The sequence below is a fragment of the Lygodium microphyllum genome, chromosome 6 (genome assembly GCF_053477565.2).
Source record: "Lygodium microphyllum isolate KBCC chromosome 6, Lygodium_microphyllum_v1.1.10, whole genome shotgun sequence".
In the NCBI taxonomy this organism is placed as follows: Eukaryota; Viridiplantae; Streptophyta; class Polypodiopsida; order Schizaeales; family Lygodiaceae; genus Lygodium; species Lygodium microphyllum.
Window position 1 is genome coordinate 45,629,995 of NC_141140.1, and position 14,172 is coordinate 45,644,166.

The 14,172-nt window shown below is 45.2% G+C and overlaps 1 protein-coding gene across 6 annotated transcripts in view; it reads left to right on the top strand.

Annotated features, from left to right (window-relative positions):
* LOC148034516 (zinc ion binding protein) overlaps positions 1-14,172 on the top strand; it is a 66,597-nt gene that overhangs the window by 17,887 nt on the left and 34,538 nt on the right. The window lies entirely within an intron of this gene.

Sequence of the window (14,172 nt, forward strand, 5' to 3'; positions counted from 1 at the left end):
TAGCAACTACAGGACTATCATGATCGGTCATACTTTGGCCAAGATATATGGATCTATATTGGAGCATGAACTCAGTGAGTGGGCTGAAATGCAAGGCAAGAGAGCACAAGGACACAGGCAGGTTTCAGACGAGGATATACCATGCTAGACCATATTCTCACACTTAGAGCCATTATTGAGGAGGGTCGCAAGAGGATCTACTGTTGCTTTGTAGACTTTCTCAAAGCTTTTGATACTGTGCCTTGTACACGCATCATGTAGAGATTGCAGGACATTGGAGTACTAGAGGGTATACGATGGGGTGTCTATGCATTATATGAGGCAGTGACAGGTCATGTACGAGCACCTGGGGGGCTATCAGAGAGGGTTGATAGTACCATAGGAGTGAAACAAGGATGCCTACTTTCACCCACATTGTTTAGTCTATACATAGATGAAGTGTTTGATTACATAGACCGAGGAGGAGGAGCTGGAGCCAGAGCCTGGCAGGGGTGTTGATACTGATAGTACTGTATGTAGATGATATTGTTCTCATTTCAGACTCATCAGAGGGATTGCAGTGCCATCTAGACGCTTTGCATATCTCCTGTAGAGATAAAGACCTCACAGTGAACCTTGGGAAGACCAAAACCATGGTTTTTAATACTTCATCAGCATGGGTGACTAGATCTATGTATCAGTTCACATTTGGGGGAGACATACTGGAGCATGTAAGGGAATATGCCTATTTGGGAGTCACCTTCTCTGGCCCACGTTTTTCATTGAGAGGGGCATTAGAGGCACATCTGGCACGTGGATACGCAGCACTAGGGGCACTCGAGAGTCAATGTGCTGACATATAATTCCAGGAGCCCCGCACCAAACTCTGGTTGTTTGACACCCTAGTCACACCGGAGGAGCACTACATATGCAGATGCATAGTATACTATGACATACGAGGACAGTACCACTGCCTTTTCCGTGATGGATTTGGACCCCTTCGTCATGTCATGGAGTATGAGAACCAGAGATGCCTAGGTCTTTTCCTCCTGGAGCTCGAGAGACGCCGAACTGCACTACTGCGAGACAGGAGGCCAGCTCATCCAAAAGGACACACACAAAGAGCAGTGACAACTTCTTCTACAGAGCCCACCCTACTGACACTACCAGCCTAGCAAAGATAGAGCCACCCTGCCAGACACCTTACAGGCCACGCTGTGGAGTCACATTGGATAGAGCCATTTCCCTTCGTCAAGCACGACGACCCTGTCTACCAGGACCACATCCGAGGAGGCCACACCACAGTCGAATTAGAGCCATTATCATGAGACATCGAAGACTCACCACCAGGCATATCAGTGAAGCAGCTAGGGACTGCATCATGGCTGAGATCATGTGCAGATCTTGAGATCAGCTACATCCCATAGTCTCCACCACACTTTTGTACATGGCTCTATCAGATCTGGTTCTCCTTTCCTTTTCCTTTTCTTTTCTATCAATGGAACAACACTACACATGGTTCAACCCTAGTATAGTCCCATCGTATGGTTATTTTCAGTATTGTTTCATAGGCCATCCACTTATTTGTAATGTTGTCTTTACCTTACTGATGAGATCGCATTAGACATGGATGTACTTTGGATTTTGTCTCATAGGCCACATTGGCCTTATGTAGGCGTTAATATATCTTTCTTTCTTTCTTTCTTTCTAAGGAAAAGTTTGAAGCCTTTTGCCAGGCTTTAGGTGTATTACCATTTGGGGATTGATATGTGGATTCCATGTATACATTCACATCATTCACTTGAGGGGGGTTTTTTACACTTATTGTGTTTCTCCGTAGCTGTGGTGTGAACGCTTCCTTGTCTATGGACACTTTTTACCTTCTAGTTGGAGAAGGGTTTTTTGATCATGTGAACACCCATTAGTGGGTGTGGGTACTTTAGTACCTTAGGGATTGTACTTTCATTATCATTCTGACATAGTGGATGTGACCTACCAACAACTCTCGTCTCTCTTGTTGTTCACTTGTTCAATATGAGTGTGTGTGAGTCTCCGTGCTACTGAATTTTAACCTAACACCAAATGTCCTTTGTCATCACAAAGCAAGCACTTTTTAGCATCCTTCAAAGTCAGAAGTGTTTTTCAAGTAGCATTTTGTCTTGTAAACCCTTTTTCTGCTTTAAATGCAGCCTTGAAAGATTTATTTGACTGTCTTGCTTTCTTTGCAGAGTCATCTTGCTACTTTTGTAACCACTTATCTTGGCTTCAGCAATGCATCAACTATACTTGCATTTTTCATTAGTCGAGCAATGCTGGTTACACTCGTCTTTGTGCAATGGTTTCAAAAAGAATCTCCTTGGGCAGAGCAACAAATTGATGATGCAATTATGTACATGAAACAAATGAGGCTGCCTGTCACAACTCTATAGAAACAGAATTTGTATCCTTTTCCATTAATTTGTCTATATAATGATTTATTAGATTTATTTCCTTTGCACTAATTAGATATAAAGAAAAGTGCATTGGAGCTGGCCACTGATGAGTGGTCACAGGTTATGGTGGACCCACGCGGTGGGTTAGAGAAAAGATAGTTCACACTTCCACCTATATGGCCCGATTGGGCGCTTGTGACCAGAACTCACGCATATCAGGGTTAGACTCGCACACAGAAAAGATTGATGCCTTGAAGTGTGGGCTAGATCCACCAGAACAGACAGTTACAATCAACAAGATGGCATGATCATGAAATGCTTGTATAATGTGCATGTGTGGGCTGAAAGCTTGAAATGCACATTTCTTTGCATAAGAAAGTCACATGAAGATTCTGATACCGTTTTTGCGATGTACACGGAAAAAGCTTTCATAGCCTAGGTCAGGGCTAGAAACATCAGGGCTGTAGGGTCTGGCGGAGCCAATCGCTTCAACAATTTAGTCATTTTGCATGTGTTTCATCAGGCTTACTTTGACTTGTCAGGCAAAAGTAGGGGGCCTCTGCTTGAAGCAGGGGGACTGCTTCCCAATTCTCCCAGGACATAGTATTTCCGCACACCTGAAACCTGCCATGGACATGCCATTAACCTCCTCATTCACCTTTGCACCCTTCGTACGATTCCTCACACATGCAACCTCCATCTCCCCCTCCCCTGTACAACCCCAACAAGCAGAATTGCAGCAGGATCCAGATGTGATATAACCCATTGAGGCAATGACACTAGCAGCCTCTCAAGAGTAACAACAGGCTATAGATATGCCACAATCCCCTAGACCATCGCCTCACCAAGCTGTGCTTCCAGAGTTCAGCCCATCTGAGGTATTCGATATACAACAGATAGGGGAGGCCGTGATGACCTAGGAGAGGGAGTAGGAGGTAGAGGAATCAAATGCCTACTCTGAGGACTTCCCTCCATTCACCCCACAGCAAAGATACTTGAGAGGACACATGATAAGGTATATCCTAGGAGGCAACAAAGGCAGGCACATGGGGTGCAGAACCATTCCAGTCTGAGAGGTTGAGATGCACTCCACATGAGGATATTCTCATGTTACATACGAGGCTTCAGAGGGCGGCACTTAGGCAAGCCTAGAGCCTCATGCGATAGGATTTGCATAGATCTGTAGTAGGAGGATTGATTAATTTTCTCATGTCATAGAAACACCATCTCTTGGGAGATAAGATATCCTGATGTTGTGGGAAGGTACTGCCATGTCAGAGTCACAGTTATTGGGCAGGAGTTGTGGGTGTCATTGAGATACAAGTTGGAGTACGTGTATGCATTGGGGAGTAATGGACTCAATCGGTACAGAGCTAGGGTATTTTGGTTCTAGGGAGACCCATGTGGGTTTTGGTGAGAGTGGAGAAGACACTCGTTGATCTGTTGGACATTTATGCCCCGAATGGCTAGCAAGACATGAGACAGTTCCAAACTACTCTCAGTTAGTCTCTGCAACCACAGGTCGATCATTGGATGTTAGGAGGTGACTTTAACATGGTGGAGGCCCTTGAGGACAGTAGAGGTAGATGCACAGAAATCATTAGGGGAGGAGAGCAAGCTGCTTTTGGGAGGAGTTCTTATTCCAGATCAGAGGTCAGGACCTGTGGTTTGTTGTGGAGTTTGGCAAGACTACAGGTTCACTTTAGTTCTCCAAGAGAGATAGGGTGGTAGGAGTAAAGACTTTCTCTAGGATCAATAGATTTTATGTGGATGACTGGGCATGCGACATATAGGTGGCCTTACACGTATCATACTTGACAGACCAGCTCGGACCACTCATTGATTCAGATGCTTCTTTTTGAGAGAGTAGGGGGACTGCACTCTAGTGTTAGGATTCTAGAGCACTTATTCTATGAGGATGATCTCATAGAGACAATCACATAAGTTTTGGTGATCTAGAACCTTCTTAGCTTGACGGGCAGCTAATGACTTGGATGAGAGTCGTCTATAGGAGATTAGTTTCTTCTTTAGAGAGGAGGCTACAAGGAGGAGACATAGCCTTCTAGAGAAGGAAAGAGCCACTAGAGCATCATTGGCAGCCTTACAAAAGGAGGAGGAGAGACAGCCAATACAATTGAGAGGATGCATATTGCTAGAGCAAAGATTGCCATGAATGAAGCTAGATTGGAGTATATATTCCATGCAAGAGCTTCTTTTTGGACTTAGTTTGGCGGCAGGGTTAATAGGGATTTTCTCCACATAATAGGGCCTAAACACTCTAGAGAAGGTGTTCGGAGACTTAGGAGAGCTGATAGATGTTGAGCGAAAACAAGCTTTATAGCTGATTAGCATTTTTAAATAGCCCCAAAACACACTTAATTAATGAAAAATGTAAATTTAGTGTGTGGTTTGAGAGAATTTCCATAGTCCTCCAAACCCTGGATTTTTGGAGCACCCTTCAACATCTATAAATAGATAGGTTTCCCACCATTCAGCCTCATTCTTTTGTGCAGGTTTCTTACTCTACCATGCAGATTTCAGCCATCGGCCATCTACCATCTACTATCCAGCCATCAGCGATTGCAGCCCATCACTATAGAGTCTTAGACGGTCTATTTTCAGCCATCGCTCTGTTGTTTGGAGGCCTTCATTTACTGGGTCATCATAGCACTTGTGTTTTCAGCATCTGGTGCCAGGTGACAAGTTGTTGCCATCTCACCCATCGGACGACTGTCGTAGTACCTACGTTTTTGTTGTCTAGCAGGTCGTCTACATCAACTAACACCTCTCCTATTGTCACCCGACAATTCTTTGCCTCAGATGATCTGTTTTCAGCCTTCTTTGGTAGTGCACTATTATGTTTACCGAATTTTAGCCTTCGAATGCTGTGTTTTGGTGACTAGTCTACTGCCCTTCAGTATTTAGCACTCTCTCATCTCCGACTGGTGGTCATAGCACTTGGGATCCGTCTCCGGTGGATGTCACTCTCCGACACTGCATTGCTCTACCCTTGGGCATTCTGTACACTCTTACATTCATTTATAGCATTCATTCACTTAGTGTTTCTTCTCTTTGTGTTTGTCTCTGTGTTTGAGTTTTGAGGTTTTGTGTTTTGCATTTTGCGTTTAGGGGAGGTTTGTCTCTATTTGAGTCGTCGTGTTTTAGTCTTGGTCGTACATGGTGTGTTTCCTCAGTACAAACCCTAGCATATATTCACAATGGATCCATTGCACATGGTTCTCTGGAGACCTAGACATGTGGCCATACAATACTACACAACCCTACTAGGATCCATCACTAGGCTCCTTGGATATGTGTGTGTGTGAAGAGAGAGAGAGAGAGAGAGAGAGAGAGAGAGAGAGAGAGAGAGAGAGAGAGAGAGAGAGAGAGAGAGAGAGAAGAAAGAAAGAAAGTTATATTAACGTCTACAACAGGCCAAGTTGGCCTATGAGACCAAAATGTTGCATACAAAATGTCTGGGAGATTTCAAAAGTCCTAGTGAAGCTAACATTTATGCTATGTTGAACTAAATTGAGTAGGCACAAAATGATATCTAGAGTAGATACAATCTAGAGGTACTCCTAGTGCGGTGTGGAACTGCTCCTGGAGTGTTCATCCTAGGATGTCCCACATGGGTCGATCTAACATGGAGAGACTAAAGCGGCGGGGCAGGGTCCTCCGATGGCGACGTAGTATCCCTTGTATCTTCGACATGTGTCTTCTGCGGGGACGGGGGCCGGCGGGGCGTGGGCGCCGGGCTTTACCTCTCGCTGTGGCTATTTCTAAGGTGGTCCCTTGGGGTCGGGAGGCCGGTTGGGCTGGTGGGGGCTCGGTGGTGGGGAGGGTAGCTGGTATTTGGTAGAATTCATTGAGTGTGCGTTGGTTGGTGACTCCTTGTCTTTGCTCCATGGTTCGTAGGAGGTGGCCTCTGTGGCGTCGTATTTCCAGTAGAAAGAGCCCCAGGCATCTTTGGTCTTTGAATTCCATCACCTTGGAGAGTGGTCCGAATCCTTCGTTGAATAGGCAGTGGAAGCGTCCCCGGATTTCGTAGTACATTGGGCATCTACAGATATAGTGTTCCTCTGTCTCTGGCTCGAGATGGCAGAGCTGACAGATTTGGTCTTCTCGGGGGAGGGGGTTGGCCCCTTATCTGCCCGTTTCGACCCGTAGTTGGTGTGAGGACATGCGGATCTGTCCGATGGCACTTGTGACCCCGTGAGACAGGTGTGTGTCCATGTAGCTTGGGCGGGTGATGAAGCCATCCGGGGAGATGTGCAGGAAGTGCTCTCGGTAGAAAGCCTTCTTGGTTCCTAGTTCCGACGCGGGGGTCACCCATGTCCTGGCTGTGTCTGTCTGGATGATATCCATTCTGATGATGCGATTCACCTCCTCTCGGCTGAGCTCCAGGTGTGGGCAGTCTAGGTTGTATTGTGGTGGGGGGAGGTGGTCCATGTGCAGGCCATGGAGCCGTGGCCAGGTCTTTGTTCGGGCATACCAGCACTCAGTGTCCCCTTGTGTTGCTAGCTGTTTGGATGACTCTAGGGCGAGTCTGGGGTACTGGTGCCGGGGCAGGTCCCATATTCGGTGCAAGAAGGTCACGGTCTGGAAGAGGGCCTCAGCCACGAGGGGCGGTGCCCCCAGCTCTGCGCGGATGATCTCGTGTGGTACAGAGGGCTTGCTTTGGATCATCCGTGAGATCATAAGTATTAAGGGTCTCTCCATCTGCTCCCATCCCTCATAGGTGGCCTCCTCCTTAGGTAGTGGCTGATCTTGTGGGGCCCTCCGCATGTGGTAGAGACTGGACCCCCATATGGGAGCCCCGTACAGGAGGGCTGGTGTGAACAAGGTGTCAAAAAGCTAGAGCTTTGTCTGGGGTTCCTGGAATTGTATACGGGCACATTGGTTCTCCATTGACTCGAGGGCTGCATAGCCTTGGGTTAGTCTATCTTCTGTTGCTTTTCTCAGGGTAAATCTCGGTCTAGAGAATGTAATCCCCAGATAGACGTATCTTTGGATCACGTCCACGGTCTCTCCGCCGTATGTGAAGGGGGGTACCGACCGTTGGAGCCATTGGGTTGACGTGTTGAACACCATGACCTTGGTTTTCCCCAGGTTCACAATTAGGTCTTTGTCTTGGCAGAAGGCCTGTAGTCCGTCCAGTTGGCGTTGTAGCCCTTAGGGTGTGCTGGAGATGAGGACTATGTTGTCCGCATATAGTAAGATGGGTATCAGTGTCCCTCCCAGGCTTGATCCCTCCTCGCCCAATCTATCTATGTACTCTGAGATCTCATCAATGTAGAGGCCAAATAGGGTGGGTGAGAGTGGGCATCCCTGCTTGACTCCGATGGTGCTGGTTATCTCCTTTGACAGCCCTCCTGGTGTCCGAACTCGGCCCGTTACCGATTCGTATAGTGCCAGTATCCCCCATCGCATTTTGGTTGGGACCTCCAGTTCCTGTAGTGTCTGTGCGAGCCTCGTTCGTGGGGGAGAGAGAGAGAGAGAGAGAGAGAGAGAGAGAGAGAGAGAGAGAGAGAGAGAGAGAGAGAGAGAGAGAGAGAGAGAGAGAGAGAGAGAGAGAGAGAGAGAGAGAGAGAGATTTTTGCCATGACTTTTGTAACTCTTTTGTCGTTTAGTACTTTATAAATATAACATCCATTATGAAAAAAAAGAGAGAGAGAATTTGGTAGAGCACTCAAAGGGTGGTTATTGACAATATGAACAAACATTTGATGACTCATTTTACAGAGAAGGAATTGGAGGCACTTTAGGCATTGCCCTTAGGCAAGTATCTAGGGGAAGATGGACTAGATAAGTCCTTTATGAGCTATTGGGATCTTATGAGTACAGAGATTATGGCATTAGGGGCTATGGTAGGGAGACTTTCCGAGGGGCTGATTCATCTCATCCCCAAGATCACACATTGGAGACCAATCACCTTGCTTGGAACTACCTACAAGATCCTTGCAAAGGCGATATAGTCTCATGCTATCACCATTGATGTTCGATATTATACTCCCCACTCAAACATGATTTGTCCGAGAGCTCAACAACTTGGATAACATTTTCGCCTTTTGGGAGACCACAGCTTTTGCTAGATCTAGGAGGCAAGATCTTATTGTCCTCCTTGACTTTGAAGAAGCATATGATTGCATGGATTAGGAGTTCCCGGAGGGCATAATGTTGAGGATGGGCTTTCGAAAGGAGTGGGTCAGGGGAGCAACGGCTTTCCACTCTTCAGCACATAGCTAGGTCATGGCTGGCGAGCATTCATAGATTGGTCAAATAGGGATGTTCACTAGCTTCTTTCTTATTTTTATTTCTAGCAGAGGCCATGAGCTCCTTTTTGAGAGACAAATCTACATGTATTAGAGGCATTAGGCTATCCATCCTCGAGTTTGAGGAGCTTCTTGATGTGGACTCTAGAGTTTGTTGATGATACATCAGTTTACTTGGATGGGGATGAGTGTAACTTTAGAGCCTTTGTTACGGCCATGGAGACATTTTGCAGAACATTAGGGGCCCTAACTAGTTGGCACAAATCCTATGGATTTTTGGCATGCAACACTAAATTGCTGGAGTGGCAAGTGCATGAGGATTTCACATGGGTTCCTTGTAGGACAACTATGGGATATCTCAGATGCCATGTGGGGTTTGGCATTACCTCAGAGAAGCAATTGGAACCTCTCCTTTTGAGCATTAGCTAGAAGCTTCTATATTGAAGCTTGACGAGACTCTCATTAGTAGGTAGAGTAGTGGTTTCCAACCAAGCTCTTCTGGTGACCATGTGGTGCATCACTTCTTGTTGGGCATTCTCTAGGTCATACATTGGCCAGGTGAAGCATCTTATTAGGAACTTCATTTGGTTGGGGGGAGATGGGAGCCTCGACCAAAGTGAAGATGTCTTGAGATGTCATCATATACTCTAGATCTAGAGGAGGATTAGGGATCATAGATCCAGATAGCTAGAGCATAGCCTTATTGGTTAAGCTCATTGTTAGGGGTTTGCTTCCAGGCGAGGAGCCCTGGAAGAAACTTTTGATGGGGAGGCTACAGGATATGACACCTACACATGGACCATGGCAGCCCGAACTTTCACTAGATATTTTAGGAGATGAGCACCAAAGATTTAGGAAAGAGCTTCGAGGTCAGATTTGTGGCTGCCATTATTAGAGCATGGAGATTTGTATCTTCGGGGCTTTAGTAGCTTCTCATGACTGCTATCAAAGAGAAGAGGAGACAATCTCTTCTTTTTAATAATTATTTGAGATCAAAGTCATGCCACATTAATAGGCAGCAGATATACTTGTTAGGAGATTCTCTATACAGGTTGCTATGTCAATGGGAGATTGATTTGCATTTGAGGAGTTGCCACATGAGACTTAGAGGCAAAGATTACATGGTCTTAGGGGAGCCAAGGCTATGGTTGAGGCCATGATGGAGGGAGTTCCACGAGATTGGTAGATAGATACAGCTACCTCCCAGGCCTGGATTGGTCTCTTCTCTAGAGGGGATATCCTTCTAGTAGTTGTTGTGCCTAGCAAAGACAATGTAGGGACCGGTTAGGCATGGAGTTCGAGACAGACCGTCCTACGCGCAGTGAGAGACAGAGAGAGTGAGAGAGAGTAGAGTAGAGAGTGAGCACGCTTTCAGGTACAATGACGAGTGTGTACCTTTAGGTTTTTAGATAGATATATATGTGTAAGTACAAGTGCTAAGGGTGTGTTCACACCTGAGCACATTTAAAAGGCACGAAGCGTTTATTTCTAACAACCTTTCACCTAAAGGCAACGTGCCTTAAGAGGAGAAAAGAATCAGCTAAGTCTAGGTATGTACAAAGCTGAAATACATGTATCTATCCAACTCCCATCATTTGTCGGCAATGAGCAAACCGCTTTGCTGGAAGACCCTTCGTGAGAAGGTCTGCAGGGTTATCATCTGTATGCACTTTGACAAGCTCAATGCTTTTGCTGTCAAGTACATCTCTAATGTAGTGGTACTTCACCTGTATGTGCTGTCTTTGCATGAAAGACAGGATTCCATGCTAGCATGATAGCACTTTGACTATCACAATGGAGAACAGGTAACTCTGTGATGCCAAGTTCTCCCACCAGACGTGAAAGCCATAAAGTCTCCTTGCATGTCTCAGTAGCAGCCACATACTCTGCCTCTGTAGTAGACAATGCAGCACACTTTTGTAGCCTGGAGATCCAAGAGACTGCTCCTCCTGTGAAAGTAAACGCATACCTGGAAGTGGACTTTTTGCAGTCCGCATGACCAGTATAGTCTGCATCCGTAAAGCCAACAACAAATGCCTTCTGCTTTCCAAAGCAGATGCACAACTCCTTTGTGCCTTTGAGGTATCTCATAATACCTTTCACTGCATCCCAATGCTTCTTGCCAGGGGTTGCTATGCATATGCTAACCACTCCCACTGCAAAGGCAATGTCAGGACGTGTAGCAACCATAGCATACATCAAACTGCCAACAGCTGAAGCATATGGTATCTTGGCCATTTTAGCCTTCTCATCATCAGATGTAGGGTTGTCCTCTGCACTAAGTTTCACAAATGGAGGCAATGGAACCCCAATTGTTTTCCCACCCTCCATATTGAAACGTTGCAAAACTTTGGAGATATACTCTTGCTGAGATAGATAGAGTAAGCCTTTTGATCTATCTTTGAGTATTCGCATGCCAAGAATGTGATTTGCATCACCAAGATTCTTCATGTCAAAGCTGCCATGAAGACTTTGCTTCAATGAATCCAAGGCATGAGTATCCCTGCTAAATCAACATGTCATCAACATACAAAACCAAGATAATTAGGCTGCCATCTGCTGCCTTCTTGGTGTACAAGCAGTGATCCACTTGACTTCTATGAAAGCCTTGGAATTGCATGAATGTATTAAAATTATGATACCATTCTCTTGGTGCTTGTTTCAGCCCATACAAACTTCTTTTGAGTTTATGTACCATTTTTTCTTTCCCTTATTCAACAAACCCTTCTGGCTGCTGCATATATATGTCTTCATGTAGATTACCATGTAAATACGCAGTCTTTACATCCATCTATATGAGCTCCATATCCTCAACTGCAACCAGGCCCAAAATGGTTCTCAATGTAGTCATCTTGACTACAGGAGAGAAAATCTCATCAAAGTCAATTCCATGCTCGTGCTTGTACCCCTTTGCAACCAATCTTGCTTTGTACTTTGGTGAGGAATGAGAAGTGACCTTCATCTTGTAAACCCATTTGCATGGAAGAGTTTTCTGCCCTTTAGGCAACTGCACCAAGTCCCAAGTGCCATTTTTTTCAAGAGATTCCATCTCTAACAGCATGGCTTTATACCATTTCTTGCTGTCCTGTCTGTCCATTGCTTCCTTGAAGCAAGACGGTTCACCACAGTCTGTCAACATGACATAATCAGCCACATTAATTACACCACGAACAAACCTGTCAGGTTGTCTAGTAGCTCTAGACGATCTTCTAACCCAATGGTCATTGTTTGCTGGCTGTTCCTGCAAATTTCCATTTTCAGCATGCTGTCCTGGCATTTCAGACTGTAAATCAGCATTAACAGCTTGCTGTCCTGGCTATTCCTTCACATGTAATGGCTCATTTTCATGGACAATAGCTGGCTGATCATTTCCTGCATTTACAGGTTCATTTACAGCAAGTATTTGCTGCTGTACAACGGGCACATTTTGTTGTCCAAAAGGTATTTCTTCCTGGAATACAACCCTACAAACCTCCTTAGTCTTTTCGGGCTGTTTATGCATGCGATCTTGTCATTGCTGCATACTACTTTTCTTTTCTCGGGATCCCATAATCTATACTCTATTTCACCCTCGTCACCATATCCTAGGAAAATGCATTTATAGGACTTTGGCTCAAGTTTGCTGCGTATTTCTTTACGAATGTGCACAAAAGTCTCACAACCAAACACTTTCAGATGAGTATATGAAGGTGGCTTGCCCGACCACGCTTCTTGGGGAACAACCAAACCACCCCTCCCCCCCCAAAGATCTGTTCCGTACGATGCTATCTCATGCTAATGCAGCATGAGATAGCATCGTACGGACCTTATTCTGTATGGTCCGATTCATACGCTCTGCAACTTCATTTTGGGCGGATTATGAGGGGCAATGAGCTTCCTCTTTATCCCGTTGTTGTCACAAAATGCATGAAAGGCCTTGGACACATATTCCCCACCATTGTCAGAGCGAAGACACTTAAGTGTCTTATCTGTCTGATTTTCAGCCAATGCTAAGAATTTTTTAAACTTATCAAGCACTTCATCCTTGCTACGAATGGAATAAACCCATACCTTCCGTGTAGCATCATCGACAAAGGTGACAAAATATTTATTTCCCCCTAAAGATAATCCTAGCATTTGACATACATTTGAATGTACTAACTCTAGAGGCGAAGATTTCAAAGAAAGAGACTTATTGTGAGACGTGTGTGCATGTTTCATAGTTTCCAGAAACGGTGTTTCTGGTGCCCAAAAATGGGACGGCTGTTTTTGGCCGTTTCCGTTTTTGGGAAACAACGTTTCTGCTAGACAGGAGACGGGCAGGGTAAAACCCCCAAAACAGGCTGCGTTTCTTAGTCGTCTGCATATTTCGTCTCTCCCCCTACTCGTTTTGGACTCTCCTACTGTTGCACTTGCTCGAACTAAAGAAATTGTGCCTGAACTGCTGCACATCAGCCCGTGGTTACTCAGTAATGCTGCAAGCTATCTTCTCGAAAGGTAACCTTCAGCTGTGAACATTCAGCTTGTTTTCCTGTATATGTCAGACCTGAATGTCTGCAATTTTCAGCCAAGATATATGAAATTTTTTGTCCTGCCAGTTGTATGTGCACTATTTCAGCCTTGTGTGTCATTTGTCTATGAACATTCAGCCTGTTTCATGCAGATTTCAGACCTGAATGTCTGGAATAATCAATTTTCAGCCAAGATATATGAATTTTTTGACTTGCCAGTTGTGTGCACACTATTTCAGCCTTGTGTCATTTGTTTGTGAACATTCAGCCTGTTTCATGCAGATTTCAGACCTGAATGTTTGCAATAATCAATTTTCAGCCAAGATATATGAAATTTTTTGTCGTGCCAGTTATGTGCACACATTTCAGCCTTATGTGTCATTTGTTTGTGAACATTCAGCCTGTTTTCATGGCACATGTAGATTTCAGAACTGAATTTTTGCAATTTTCAGCCAAGATATAAGAAAATTTTTGTCTTGCTAGCCATGTGCACATTATGTCAACCTTATGTGTTACTTGTTTGATGTTTGGACAGCTTGCAGCCAAGAAAATACCATGGCTCCTGATCCTAATTGGCGCCATGTTACTCTCATAATCTCATATGAGGGGTCAGGTGGATCTAAAAAGTGAGAATGTATTTATTGTGCCACAGTGAAAACAGGGAGTGTCACTAGGGTCAAAGACCATCTTGCTCATGTGCCAAGAAGAGACACAACTCCACGTGCAAATGTGCCAAGAGATGTGAAGCTTTCTCTTGATTTATGGAGGAGGCAACGGCTTGGTCTTCCGACAGCTGGTGCAGAACACGACCAAGACTTAGCCACAACTCAACAACAAGAGGGTAGCACAAGTGTGGTTGGACTGTCAAAGAGAAGTAGGGCTGCATCAAATCCTGCTACAAGTGCATCCGCTTCAGCCTCGGTCTCTAATTCACGTCCGACGAGGACTCCTTTACCTCAACCTGATGTTTCAGGTATTCCTAGAGGTTCATTGCAG